Source organism: Hylobates moloch, unplaced genomic scaffold, assembly GCF_009828535.3.
Source record: "Hylobates moloch isolate HMO894 unplaced genomic scaffold, HMol_V3 SCAFFOLD_6, whole genome shotgun sequence".
Taxonomy (NCBI): domain Eukaryota; kingdom Metazoa; phylum Chordata; class Mammalia; order Primates; family Hylobatidae; genus Hylobates; species Hylobates moloch.
In genome coordinates, this window is record NW_026652281.1 from 64,168,856 (window position 1) to 64,184,966 (window position 16,111).

General features: G+C 36.4%; 1 long non-coding RNA gene across 4 annotated transcripts in view; it reads right to left on the reverse strand.

Annotated features, from left to right (window-relative positions):
* LOC131383800 (uncharacterized) overlaps positions 1-16,111 on the reverse strand; it is a 205,753-nt gene that overhangs the window by 98,493 nt on the left and 91,149 nt on the right. For all 4 annotated transcript variants that reach the window (XR_009214106.1, XR_009214111.1, XR_009214112.1 and 1 more), the window contains exon 5: positions 349-426. This is a non-coding gene — a long non-coding RNA (uncharacterized LOC131383800). The remainder of the gene's footprint in view (positions 1-348; positions 427-16,111) is intronic.

The window sequence follows — 16,111 nt, forward strand, 5'->3', positions numbered from 1 at the left end:
CAGCATGGACGCAGCTAAAGGCTATTTTCCTAAGTGAACTAGCACAGAAACAGAAATCCAATACTGCATGTTTTCATTTACAAGTGGGAGCTAAATGTTGAATACACATGTACATAAAGATGGGAACATTGGAGACTCCTAGAAGGGAGAGAGAGGGATGGGAGCAAACGCTAAAAAACTACCTACTGGGTATGATCAATACCAGGGTGATAGGTTCAGTTATACCCCAAACCTCAGCATCACACAATATACCTCTGTGATAATCCTGCAAGTACCCCGTTTCTAAAATGAAAGCTGAAAAACAAAAGAAAGTAAAAATCGACATTAAGAAATGGACAAATACTATACCATAGAAGCGTTGGAAGTTCCATTATTATCATATTCCCTTATCTCCTCAATACCTTCTTCTTCCTCATAATTCTTGCCCTATAAAGACAATGAGTTTGATTTTAAAACTACTGCTTTTAAGAAGGCCAATAAGAAAGCACATCATATATGAAAAACGTTCAAGCAAGTAAGTCAGTCTTGGTTTTGTTAAATCTCTTAAAATGTTTTAAACTGTTTCCAAAACTAATATAACCTAGGACTGAAAATCAATATCTGCATTATATTTTCAATTTTGTACACATATTTTGAAATTTGGTGGTATATGCTTTATTTCTCCACAAATAAAATGAAACGGTTTAACCCTGATTGGGCAATTTTTATAGTGAACCTGATATTTCTGAGGTTATATTTCTCCACAAATAACAATGAAACGGTTTATCCTTTATTGAGCGATTTTTGTAGTGAACTTGATGTTTCTGAGGTTATATATTTCAACCTCCTTATTGACTGAGTAAGTTGGAAAAAATGAACACACAATCGTACTGTGAATGTAGTATCACGAATCAGAAGAAAGCAACCTTAGACAACTAGTTTTCTCTATAGAATAGAAAAGAGGATAAAGAAACACATTTTTGTCACATTCATTTCTAAAATGTCAATGCACAGTGAACTTTGATCATAAAGCCAAGCAGATAGGGATTAGGAATAAATTTTTTGCCCTTTTAACACACCAGCTATGTTAGATGTGATTTTACCTTTGTACTTCCAGATGCATCACATTTATGCCCTACCCAGATTGGCTTATAGACTGAACACCTAAATTTTTCTGAAAATGCATAAGATCCTGGTATGTTCATAGAACACTAAGCACACAACATACCTAATACAATCTTTGCTTTTGTACAATCTGTTCTGACCACTATACCATGTACCTCAGGGACTTTGCTTACATATTCTAGAATGTTATTTAACCTAAAGATAAATAAAACTCTCTAAAAGAGTACAGAGGCTGCATTCTGAGGCTCAGGTCTTACTTTGTTCTTGGGTGCAACTCAACCCACAGAAAGATTATTCACACCCACTCATAGGTCCAGCTGCAGTCCCACCACCAGCTATGTACACACCCAAAATGGCCCCTTTGTGAAGCAGGAGATGCTGGAAAGGAGGAACAGTATGTTCAGTCATTCTGCAACCGCTGGGTAAAAAGTCGACCTTCAGTCCAAGTTTAAGAATGTTACTGCCTATTCCATAGGGTTGTGAAAAACAGAGCAAATTAAATGTCATTAAAAGAAAGTCAAGTTTTAGAGCTTGGAATTCTTTATCTAAATTTTTGAGACTTCCTTGTAATGAAATTATTAACTTGATATTCCAACCTATGTTTGCAGAAGCATTTTGTTGTCAATTTAGAGTATGTTATCAATGGATACTGGCCTAATAAGCCTGCACAAACTGTATGGAAATGTTAATGCAGAGTTGAAATAAAACAAAAAGTACATTTATGTGTTATATTAGGAGCCAATTTTACATGTAAAGGATAAAAAAAGTACTTTTACTGCAAAACCTGATACAAATGGCACTCACTGTAGAATAAAATTACTGGATACCACTTAATTCCCAATTAGGAATGCCAGAATGCATCAGCTGACAAGCATGCAAAACAACAACGGACAAAATGTGTTACATCAGAGTTTTTCAACCAGGGCATTTACCGACATTTAAGGATGGATAATTTTTTTGTTTTGTGGAGCTGTTTTGTGTATTGTAGTACATTTAGTAGCATCTCTAGCCTCTACCCTCAAGAAGCCAATAGCACTAATATACACTGAAATTGTGACAACCAAAAATATCTCTAGACATTGTCCCCTGCAAGGAGTCAGGGAGGTCAAAATTACCCCCTGTTGAGAATCCTTGTTTGATATCAAAAGCATTCTATAAATCTTGCAACATATGGTTCTAGTCATTTAACTGTAAAAATGTATGAGCAATACAAATAACATAAAACAATGTTACAACCACAAGTAACTCTTCGGAGTGAGGCAATACATGATCTAGTAAATGGAGTCATATTTATCTGGATGGATTTTTATTTTTATGTAGCTCTGTTGTCCATTTTTTCTGTATTAATAGATCTGCTCTTATAAAATAGACATTTTCTCAACTTTTTACTTAATTTATGGGGCAAGTGAAATGTGATCACATTTTCAGTCTCATTCAGTTCTCTGAAGCCATCAATAAAACTGAACTTGGAAAATACAACTGTCATTGTTTTATACAAAAGTAACCTTATAAAATTTTGCCTACCTAGAACAAAAGATAAGTAATCAATACACCATGCTGCATACAAGCTCCTCTCCTGTATATTTTGAGTTTAATTTCCAACCTTACAATTTGTCTGTTTTTGCTGTTGTCATCTAATTTCTAGGCTTGTAACCAATGTCTTTTAAGACCCAGAAGTTCCCTCTACACTCTCCCTTCCTTTGCACATCAGGAACCAGTGCAATTTCAAGAAAAGTAAAGCATAGTGTTGGGGCAGGGGAGGGGGGGAAAAGGGAGTTTACAAAAAGAAATATATAAAATTAAGAATATTAAGATATCTGCTTCTTTTCCTGAGTAGAAAATGTGTTGTGACAGCAGGAGTTTGTCTCAGCACAGGCTTGTTGAGAGGAGAAGAGAGTTCCCACTCCACCTGCTCAATGGCACCCACCAGAGACTGGCTAAAGTCCCAAGTCTTTGAGAGCTCTTAGAATATAGTGTCACAAGAGAGGTCAGTAGGTTGTAGGCATTTTCTCACTGAGAAGTCCAATAAGAATATTTTCATGAATGTTTCTTGTTATTTTCTTATATAGGGGAATTCAGGCACTGTCCAAACATTAATGAAGTATTCATCACACTGAGCCTGCTGCTTTCCTTAGCAGAAAAAGGGAAAGCCTGGCTGTCCTTGTTTACCCCTTCCTGGATGAACAGTAGAAAAAGAAAGACTCGTTTCAATCTGCATTCAGGAGATAGAAGGCCTGAGGGTACAGAATATACAAATCTATATTCGTAAACTTCTCAACCTACAGATTTTACAAGCAGAACAAAAATTGTTTCTATTCTGCATGCAAAGAACAGGACTTTGCAGTCGTGTGCAGTCATTTCAATCTTTTCTCTCAGGGTAATTGCCAGGCTACAATGTGTTTGCTGTTGTCATGCTTTATCAACATAAATCCTATCATTTCTGATTTATGAAAATTCAGTGGGAATATTATAAGTGTTGGCAAGAAGAGGTATATATTTTCTTGAAAATAAAAGTAAAGATAATAAAATAATTGAAAGCCATAAAAATGGTGAAGGTTGGGTAGGGAATGAGTTATTTATAATCAGGAGCAATTCTATAAAACAAAGAATATTCAGAAACAACATGAAAAAGGTATTATGTCTAAGTAATTTTTTATACTAGTTTTGCTATAAACATTTCCAACTGCCTGTTGGGTTTTTTTGACCTAGACACTTGAATACAATTTTAGTTTGGGTGAAGAAAATCATGTTGTGTTTCTTTGTCTTATTTTGTTTTGTTTTGCTTTGATGGTCTAGTATCCATTAGGGGTTGAGGAGAGGCAGAAGAGGTACGACTGATGGTAATCAATTATTAGCTTGATTTTGAATTTGCAGAAATAGTATGTCTACTCCACTAGCCATGTAATATCAGAATGTCCAAATCTTTCACAAAAGAAAAACCAGCTATTAAAGAGAGTAGTTTTCAAAACTTTGTTTATGCTGCTGTGTTGTCTTAACTTTTCTGGCCTCAATTTCTGTGTACAGATCTAAGGACACAGCTTACATTCAAATGACCACGTGCTCGCTCACACTTCATCACTATATTCAGTATTCTGTGGTTTCTTCTTTGGAAATATTAGCTAAAAACAAATTCAGTATAGGTAGACCTGTCTTGTTGTGCTTGGCTTTATTACACCTGGTAGCTATTACATTTTTTTAAATGATACATAATAACTATTGTATGTATTGGGTACATAGGACATTTTGGTAGCTGCATAAAATGTGTAATGATTTAATCAGAGTAACTGAGATATCCATCATCTTAAATATTTGTCTTTTCTTTGTACCAGAAATATTTGAATTAATCTCTTTTAGCTGTTTTGAAATATACAGGATTGTTAAACATAGTCAGCCTACTGTGCTACTGAACACTAGATTTTATTCCTTCTATCTAATTGTATTTTTGTGGCCATTAACCAACTTCTTTTCATCTCCCTACCCTTCCCAGACTCTAGTTACCACCATTATACTCCCTATCTCCATAAGATCAATTATTTAACTACCACAAATGAGTGAAACCATGCAATATTTGTCTTTCTGGGTCTGGCTTATTTCACTTAACATAATGTCCTCTGGACTTATTTGTGTTGCTGCAAATGACAATATTCCATTCTGTTTTATGGCTGAATAGTATTTTCATATATATATATATATATATATATATATATATATATATATGTATATCCATTGATGTACACTCAGGTTGATTCCATATCTTGGCTATTGTGATTAGTGCTGCAATTAAACACAAAAGTGTGGATACCTCTTCCACATGCTGATTTTCATTTTTTACAAGTTGAACGTTTGTGGCAACCCTGCATTGAGCAAGTCTATCTGTGCCATTTTCCCAATAGCATGTGTTCACTTTGTGTTTCTACATCACATTTTGGTAATTCTTGCAATATTTCAAACCTATCAATTATTATCATGTCTGTTAGGATGATCAGTGATCTTGGATGTTACTATTGTAATTTTTTGGGGTGCCACCAACAGTGCCCATATAAGATGGCAAATTTAATTGATAAATATTGTGTGTATTCTGACAGTTCCACTGACTGGCCATTTCCCCGTCTTTCTCCTTCCCCTTGGGCTGCCTTACTCTCTGAGACACAACAATATTGAAATTAAGCCAATTAACAAACCTGCAATAGATTCTAAGTGTTCAAGTGAAAGGAAGAGCCACACATCTCTCACTTTCAATCAAAAGCTACAAATGATTAAGCTTAGTGAGGAAGGCATGTTGAATACCAGGTTAGCTAATCCTCTTGCTCTGGTTGGACAAGTTGTGAATGAAAGGGTATGTTCTAGAAGAAAATTAAAAAATTAAAAATGCTACTCCAGAGCTAGGCTTGGTAGTTTACTCTTGTAATCTCAGCACTTTGGAAGGCCAAGGAGGAGCAATCGCTTGAGACCAGGAATTTGAATGGTCTGGATAGAAGATCAAACCAGCCAAAACATCCCCTTAAGCCAAAACCAAATTCAGAACAAGGTCCTAACTGTCTCCAGCTCTATGAAGGCTGAAAGAGGTGAGGAAGCTTCAGAACAAAAGTTGAAAGCTAGCAGAGGTTGGTTCATGAGATTTAAGGAAAGAAGCCATCTCTGTAACTTTATGTGCAAGGTGAAGTCGCAAGTACTGATGTAGAAGCTACATCAAGTTATCCTGAAGATCTAGCTAAGATAATTGATGAATGTGGCTACACTAAACAACAGATTTTCAGTGGAAACAAAACAGTCTTCTATCAGAAGAAGATCCCATCTAAGACTTTCATCGTTACAGAGAAGAAATCAATACCTGTCCTTCAAAGTTTCAAAATACAGGCTGACTCTTGTTACAGAATAATGCAGCTGGTGACATGAGATACAGCCAATGCTCACTGCCATTTCCAAAATCCTAGGAGCCTTTAATCTATTATGCCTGTCCTCTACAAATTAAAAACAACACATAACCTCGATAACAGTAAATCTTTTTACAGCATGGTTTACTAAATATTTTAAGCCAATTATTGAGAGCTGCTCCTCCAAAAAAAGAATTACTTTCAAGATATTACCGCTCACTGACAATGCACATAGTCATTCAAAAGCTCTGATGGAGATGTACAAGAAAATTAATGTCTTTAATGCCTGCTAATACAACATCCATTCTGTAGTCCGTGGATCAAGAAGTAATCTCAGCTTTCAACTCTCAATGTTTAAGAAATACATTTTGTAGGGCTATAACTAGCTTTGCTAGTGATTCTTCTTTGGATCCATTGAAAACCTTCTGGAAAAGGTCCATTGAAAAACTTCTAGAAAAACTTCACCATTCTAGATGTTATTAAGGATATGCTGGATTCATGGGAGGAGGTCAAAATCTCAACCTTAACAGGAATTGGGAAAAAGTTGATTCCAAACTTTGAAGGATTCAAAACTTCAGTGGAGGAAGTCACTGCAGATGTGGTAGAAATAGCAAGAGAACTAGGATTAGAAGTGGAGCCTGAAGACGTGACTGAGTTGCTGCCAATCTCATGATACAACTTGAATGAATGAGGAGTTGCATCTTAGGGATGAGCAAAGAAAGTGGTTTATTGAGATGGAATGTACTCCTGTTGAAGATTCTGTGAACAAGGTTGAAAGGACAACAAAAGATTTAGAATGCTCTATAAACTTAGTTGATAAAGCAGCAGCAGGGCTTGAAAGGACTGACTATAATTTTGAAAGGAATTAAACTGTATGTAAAATGCTTCTCATGCTACAGAAAAATCTTTCCTGAAAAGAAGAGGCCATTGACGTGACAAACTTCACTGTTGTCTTTTGTTAAGAAATTACCACAGCCACCCCAGTCTTCAGCAACCACCACCCATCAACAGGGAGGAAAGACCGTCCACCAGCAAAAAGAATGTGACTCACTGAGGGCTAAGATGGTCATTAGCATTTAGCAATAAATTATTTTTTAATTAAGTTATGCACATTGTTATTCATAATGTTATTGCACATCTAATAAACTACAGTACAGTATAAACATAACTTTTATTTGCACTAGGAAGCCAAAATATTTGTGACTAATTTTACTGTGATATTTGCTTTACTGTGGTGGTCTTGAATAGAACCCACAATATCTATGAGGAATCCCTGTATATTTGTAAAATTATTTCTTGACAGCAAGATCCCCTCTCCATCACTTTGATAGCCTGTATTCAACTAATTGCCAAATTACGTAGATTTTTACCTCTGAAATATCTTTACGATAGACCCCATGTTGTACTTCAACGATTAATTCCCAGAATTATTTTGCTTCACCTTCAACTGGGCTTCCACGTCTCTGAATACTGCCCACTTCTTTCCCGCATTCACGTGTCAGTTCTTCATACACACACTTTCAATCATGTGCAAAATCCCTACTAAAATACATGAATGTCTTCCAGCTACCTAATGACTTTAAATAGAAACCCATCCTGCTCATTTTCAAAGGTGCTAACACTGTAACCGCTACTTCAGGCCTCTCACCACTCCAGCTTCATCGCTTAACTCTGTCTGCAGTTTCCCTGTTCACCAGATTGCTAGAACATTTCGATTACCCGAGCAGGCGTGGTTTTATACCTGATATTCTTCTGCTAGGGAATATCTTTGTTGCCTGTTTTAACCTTCCGAAACATTATTTATATTTCTAAATCCATTTCTAATGTCTTGTCTATTTTCCCAATTCCTCCCAAGTGTAGGTGAATGCTTCTTATTTTGCAGTGATCACTCCCTGTGGAGTTTTCTTTGTACCATTTTATGGCATTAACCCCACAAACACCACCTTGTACCATAGAATGTACCTATGGCTCATGCAACATGGTAGACCATCAGCTCCTTAAATGTAGCAACTGTAATTTATTCATCTTTGTGTCTTCTTAGTGCCTGGTTCTTAATAGGTACTTCATGAATATTTATAAATTTATAAATGACTCAATAAAAATTATGGTTAGGAGCTTGAAGAAACATGCAAGTATTCATTCATTCATTCAATAAATTTTTTGAATAGATATATATATCTCACTTGCCAGAAACTCTTCTAAGATACACTTCATTCAGTGCTAAGAATTTTTCACAGATGGAAGCGATTAATATGTATTTGCCAATAATGAACAGAAAGAAGCCAACTCTACTTTTAGAATAATCAATCTACAACATAGCTTTCACCAACAAATCTGGCAGATATAATTTCTCATAATGTTAATATATGTAAATGAAATTAAATCTCTCCATGTGTTAATTTAAACATTATCTCTGCATAAAAATCATGGTATACGGGTATAAGTTTTCACCTTCCAGGATATGCTTGATGCAAAATAAACATACAGCTGTCAGCTCACAGCTTTGTATGATTGGTGTTGGAAAAACTGTAAAATTAGATCTGTTAGCTTTATAACACACTAGATAATGGTAAATTTACACTACAGTAACAGTAGGCACGCAGATGGGGATATATCTTCTTTGTGAAAACCACTATATCATTGCACTTACTATTTTTTGCTGGTACTTGTGTGAATGATTGAAACTGAGCTATCAGACATAAGAAAAATTGTATAGCTGTACTTATGTTCCTAAATACACATATGCCTACATGCAAAATTTTATAAATTATAATTTGTTAGAGATTGACTGCCACATGGAATAGAGACTGGGTTATAAGTTCTAGCTCTAACTATGCCAAACTCGCTTTATTTACTAGCAGCATAGTCCTTCAGATCAGCTAGTTATTTGCAATTTAATTTAATGAGGTGAAAAATCACATAATCAAAATTAGCTTTGAGGAACTTCTGCTTCTGGCCAACATGGAGTAACAGGGACTAGATTTAACCCCCAGACAGAAACAATCAAATCCAGACAATATATTTGGCACAGTGGATTTTAGGACACTGGACATCAAGCCAAGAAAAACAGTGATCCCTGAGGATGGGAAATAAAGAAAGTGATTCTTAGGATTGCCCAGCTTATGTCAAGAGTTTCCAGATGATGCTATGGGCAGGGGGAAGCAAGGTGGAACTTGAGGTTCCTTGAGGTGAAAAGATGGAAGCTGAGACTCTACAGAGACCAAGAGGGTATATTTATCAGACAGAGGACTTAATAGAAACCTGCACAGGGAAAGAACCCTGGATATCTGAAGAAGGTATCTCTGAAATATTCATCAGAGTTTATATCAGTGCAAAAAATGTGAGAAAATTACCCAAGTCTATGGGACAGAACCATCTGTAAGAATAACAGGGAACAGTTTTTGAAACTCAAAAAGGACAGAGGATTGTCCTGTTCCCACCAGCCAGACTAGAGAACCTCATAATTGGCAAAGACATTCAGGTAGAACGCTCAGAATGGTCTTGATTCAGTAGTGAGGAATAATTAGTCCTAGATTAAACATATGTCTAGTCCGAAAAAAAAAAGATGGAAAAAAAAAAAAGACCAGGTGCAGTGGCTCATGTTTGTAATCCCAGGATTTGGGGAGGCTGAGGCAGGCAGATCTCTTCAGCCAAGGAGTTCAAGACCAGCCTGGACAACATGGCAAAACCCCATTTCTACAAAAAAAAATACAAAAGTTAGCTGGATGTGGTGGCACATACCTGTAGTCCTAGTTACTTGGATGGCTGAAGTGGGAGGATCACTTGAGCCCAGGAGGTCAAGGCTGCAGTGAGCCATGTTTGCAACACTGCACTCCAGCCTGGGTGACAAAGTGAGCCCCTGTAAAAAAAAAAAAAAAAAAAAAAACTATATTATATATATATATATAGTTTACTCCAATAAATCTTAAGAATATATATAGGAATACAAAAATAGCCAGAGCCAACAAGGCAAAATTCACAATATCTGTCACTTAATCAAAAATTAGCAGGCATGCAAGGAACAAGAAAAATACAAATCATAAAGAAAATAAAAATTGATTGAATCTGACCCAGATATTAGAATTATCAGACAAGCACATTGAAATAATTATTATAACCGTATTCCATATGCAAAAAAAGAAGTAAAGACATAGAAGACATAAAAACACACAAATAGAAAATCTACAATATGGGATATAAAATATACACCAAATAGATTAATGGCAAATTAACCACTGCACCCAAAGTAACCAAAAGAAAAAAATAAATAAATATCAGGAAATAAGCAAATATAAAAATTTTAAAAAAAAACAGCAGACAAAAGTAAATGAAACTACTGCTGGTTCTTTAAGAGAATCAATAAAACTGATAAAACTATAGTCAGGCAGATTGGGAAAAAAGAAGACAAAATTACCAATATCAGAAATTGGAAAAATGACATCACTACAGATTGTACAGTTTAGTCAGGTGGAAGATATAAGATCAATATGCTAAAACAAATTTTAGTTTTATATATTAGCAGTAGGTATTGGATATTATCATTTTAAAATAATAATATCGGCCGGGCGCAGTGGCTCATGCCTGTAATCTTTGGGATTACTTTGGGATTACTTTGAGAGGCCGAGGCGGGTGGGTCACGAGGTCAGGAGATCAAGACCATCCTGGCTAACACGATGAAACTCCGTCTCTGCTAAAAATACAAAAAATTTGCCGGACGTCATGGCGGGCGCCTGTAGTCCCAGCTACTCGGGAAGCTGAAGCAAGAGAATGGCGTGAACCCGAGGGGCGGAGCTTGCAGTGAGCCGAGATCACGCCACTGCACTCCAGCCTGGGCGACTGAGCGAGACTCTGTCTCAAAAAAAAAAGTAACAGGCTGCCTCTAAAATTCATATGGAAATGCACACAACTTAATATTGCCAAATATAACTTTGAGAAGCAGACCAAAGTGGGAGGGCTAACATTAACTACTTTCAAGATTTATTGTAAAGCTGCATTAATAAATACAATGTGGTATTAGTACACAAATAGATCAATGGAATGGAGTAGTTATTGCAGAAATAGACCTGCACATATGGACAACTGATTTTCAACAAAGATGCAAAAATAGAGAATGGATTGTCATTTCAATAAGTAGTGGCTGGAACAACAGAATACTCATATGCAAAAGCATGAACTTTGATACCTAATTTATATCATAATGAAATTAATGCAAGAGAAATCACAGACCTAAATGTAATACATAAAGCTATAAAATTTTTAGAAGAAACACGGGGAAAAATCTATATGATCTTGGGTTAGACAATAATTTCTTAAATACCAATCATATATCAGTGAAAAAGATATTGGTAAAGCAGACTTTACAAAATTCAAAACTTCTGCTCTCCAAATGACATTCTTAAAGAATAAAAAGAAAGTCATAGACAGGAAAAAAAAATTTGCAAAGCCTATTTTTGATAAAAGACTCGTATTGAAAATATAAAAAGAACATGCAAAATGCAATTTAAAAAATACAAATAGCCCAATTAAACAAATTAAATAAATGTAAACAGACACTTCTCCAAAGAAGATATGTGAATAGCAGATACATATATGAAAAGATTCTAAACGTTGTTAATTGTTAGAGAAGAGCAAATTAAAACCACAATGAGATGCATACCTAACAGGATGACTATAATTTAAAGGACTAACCAAGTGTTGGCAAAGATGTAGAAGAACTGGTATTCTCATACACCACCAGTGGGAACATATAATGGTCAACCACTTTGGAAAACCACTTGACAGTTTCTTAAGTTAAGCACAAACTTACAATATGATCTAGCCATTCTACTCATAGGTATTTACCAAGAGAAATAAAAACAAATGCCCACATAAAGACATGTATAGAAATGTTCCAAAAAGCATTATATTTGTAATAGCCCACAAGTAGGAATAACACAAACATTCATCTCAAAATAATTACGCTGAATGAAAGAAGCCAAACAAAAAAAGTACACACTATGTAATTCCATTTATATAAAACCCTAGAAAATACAACTAATTTGCAGTACAGAAAGCAGATCAGTGGTTGTTTGGGAATGGGGAGTGGGAGACGTTAATGAAGAAGAATGACAAGGGATGCAAGAAGACATCCAGGTGTTATATATATGTTCACTATTTTTATTGTGATGATGGTTTCATAGGTGTAAACATCTATCAAAACTTTTCAAATTGCATATTTTAACTATATACATTATATCGCATATCTATTTTACTTCAATAAAGTTCTTTAAAATTATCTTTGAAAACCCACTAACTTGCCCCTATGCTATAATAAACATTCATATATTATCTATGGAGTACAGACATTCTTGTGCAGAGTAAACTATGGAAACCAAAAAAGTAGATTTAAAAAAGGACAAATGGAAAGTATGCATCCAGATACTGAGGCATTCAAACCACTGAGCTTATAAACTCAATGATGAAGAGATGGATAGGGTGAAGAATTTAGAAACATTCTTCTGGCATGCAAGGTTTACAAAACTCTGTTATAATATAAAACTAATAATTTGAATACATGTTACTAGATGTGTTTGTTATTGCACAAGATAATAGAATCATATAAAATTTTGTTGTTTGTTGGCATATATTAAAACTATTTATATGATGAGGCTTCACTGCAATTTCTGCCTATTCCATTGTTTCTTGGATGAATATAAAAATCAGCTTCCACCCCAATGGTCTTGTCTTTGCCTGTTTTATGCTGTCTTAACAGAATACTACAGACTGGGTAATTTATTAGAAACAAACTTATTTGGCTCATGGTTCCAGAGGCTGGAAAGTCCAAAATCAAGGGACCACATTTGGTGGTGGGCTACTGACTGTGTCATAACACGGTGGAAGGCATCATCACATGGGTGAGAGAGTGAGAGAACAAGGCTGAACTCATCCTTCTAACAGAAACTCACTACCAAAATAAGCAACCCACTCCTGAAATAATGACATTAATCCATTTTTGAGGACAGAACCCTCAAGACTTAATCACCTCTTACAGGTCCCACTTTTCAACACTGCTGCATTTGGGATTAAGTTTTCAACACAGGAGCTTTAATAATACATTCAAACCATAGCAAGCCTGCACAGAATAGTGGGAAAGTCACCATGTAACATTTATAACACAATGTTGTTACGGCTATACAGAGGCAATTGATTTTGTTAGGGACAGAGGATTGGATAAAGCTGTAGAGAGGAGGTGAAATTAGAACTGTATGTTGAATTGTTCAAAGGAATTGAAAGGGAAGAAAAAGATTACTTCAGAAAGAAGTGCCTTCCCTTGACCAAAAGCAACCTCAAAAATAATGAAGTAGGCCGGACAAAGTGGCTCACACCTGTAATCCCAGGACTTTGGGAGGCAGGCGGATCATAAGGCCAGGAGTTCGAGACCAGCCTGGCCAACATGGTGAAACCCCATCTCTACCAAAAATACAAAAATTTAGCCGAGTGTGGTGGTGTGCACCTGTAGTCCCAGCTACTTGGAAGGCTGAGGTAGGAGAATCACTTGAACTCAGGAGGCGGAGGTTGCAGTGAGCCAAGATCATACCATTGCACTCCAGTCTGGGTTACAGAGCAGGACTCTGTCTCGAAAAAAATAATAATAAATAATAATAATAATAATAATGAAGTATGTACTCCAAAAATATGTCTTTTGAACTTCTCCCAAAGCTTTTAAATTGCTATTTCCAAGCCTTGCATTGACTACCATATTTTGAGCTTTTATATGTATTATCTGACATTCTTGACATTAGCTTGGCAAAATGAATGATACATTCCCAATTTATAGATCTGAAAATACATACATCACTTTATGCTAAGGTACAATGTGATCTTAGAAGTTTACGGCAAGAAATATGTATTTCCTGCTCACATTACAGATCTACATTGTGGATCAACTGTTTCTGTGCACAACATCTTCTCCTGTTTACTGGGACCGAAGCTGAAGGAACAACCTTTACCTAAGACATACCAGTACCAATCTTTTAACAAAGGAAAAGACCAATAGTAGTGCCGTAAGGTGGCTCTTAGAGCTTCTGTTCACATTATATTGGCTAAATGTTACATGGCCAAATGTACTATAATAGAGGGATGTCTAATCCTCCCTCAGAGAGACGTATCATGAGCCATGCAGGCATGGGAAAGGCACTGTGTCATTCTCTCACTATGAGGACCTGCAAATATATTGAACCTCATGGAACTAAGACTTTAAAAAGTTGATGTAACTTGCAGGTCATATAACTGAGCCACCCAGGCTGCAGTGCAGTGGCATGATCATGGTTCATCATAACCTTGAACTTTGGGCTCAAGTGATCCTCCTGCCTCAGCCTCCTGAGTAGTTGGGACTAAATGCACACACTGTTATGCCTGGCTAATAATTTTAATTTTTTTAAGAGATGAGGCCTTGCTCTATTGCCCAGGCTGGTCTTGAACTCTTGGTGTCAAGTAGTCTTCCCAGCTGACCTCCTAAACTGTTGGTATTATAGGCATGAGCCACTGTGCCCAACAACAATGAATTCTGGGCAACAAAGCCCAGAACCTAGGCTTTTTACACTCTACCAAGCTTCCCCTCTCATGAGCTTTGAAATGGCAAGACTGATCATGATTCATCTTAATTGTAGGAAATGCTCTTTGGAGGGAACAGGGAATCTAAAGTATATGTGGTTGTAGAAAAGACAGAAAGAATGATACAGACATAGAGGTACAAAGACAGAGACCCAGAGATATGAACTGCAGAGAGATGCAGACTGATATTGATAGCTTAGTCTTCCCTCATTCTGTAGTTATAGAAGAGGATAAATTCTGAATTTCTCTCTGAATTTATGATATGCCTCCCTGAATATGGAGAAAAATATTAGTAAGAGTCTGAGAAGTCATGCAACACATCACTTGGCATTTATTAAGTACACTGTGGATAAAACACTAAACTAAGTTCTCTAGAAAGATATCAATCAGTTCGGCCATTTTGGCTCATGCCTATAATCCCAGCACTTTGAGATGCCAAGGTGGGTGGATCATTTGAGGTCAGGAGTTCAAGACCAGCCTGGCCAACATGATGAAACCCCCATTTCTACTAAAAAACTACAAGAATTAGCAGGGCGAGGTGGTATGCACCTGTATTCCCAGCTACTTGGGAGGCTGAGGCGGGAGAATTGCTTGAACCTGGGAGGAAGAGGTTGCAGTGAGGCGAGATCACACCACTGCACCAGCCTGGGCAATGGAGTGAGACTCTTTCTCAGAAAAAAGAAAGAAAGAAAAGAAAAGAAAAGAAAAGGACATCAATCAGACTGCAACCCATATGCAACAATATGAGAATGCATACAACCCAAACAACAAATGCTTAAGCCCTATAAGGGCAATTTCAGATGCGCTGCTAATTGGGAAGTTATCCTCCATGCAAGTTAACCTCAACTAATGTCCATTTTTAACAAGAGTTTGCAAACACGGCCACATAGCTCCTCTTACTATTCTGCCATGAGCAGTCCTTGCCCCTCTGGGTTTACTTCCCTGGAATCCTTTAGTATACTGGTATTTCTGTATTAAAACTGAAGGAAATGCAATACAGAGAAACTGGTCCCCTTGCCTGGAGTTGTAACATCAATCAATGGAAGAGGGAAGACTTCAGTAGTCACTGAGTCCCACTCATCCTCTTCTGTCCTTGGAATGGTTCTGACAGAATGTCACTTGCCCAAAGTCAAACTTCTTTGAGGTATTTCTTCTAAAATCTTTGTAAGGTAATAATTGGAGGAGACTGCATGCAGCAAAGAAAAGAAGATAATTATTTGGCATTCTACACATGACAGAACTAATTGTCTGTCCTTTTTAAAGAAATGCTGTCATGTTAAGTCTGCACTTAAGTCGTGTTTTAAGAAGGCAGCTGCTGAGTGTATCTAGGGAAACCTGGCAAAAAACTGTTTATAAGTACATTTTATTTTACTTTATATAGAATATGTCAAATGCCAGTTTGCAGAGGTCAGGAAAGAGAAAATACATAAAAGATCAGATTTTAAGATTGTATAGTGTGATTCTCAGCTTAAGCACAGCTGTGTCCACTGGTGAGAGTTAAGATATGTCACAGCCATAGCTTGGGAACTACTGGGAAATCT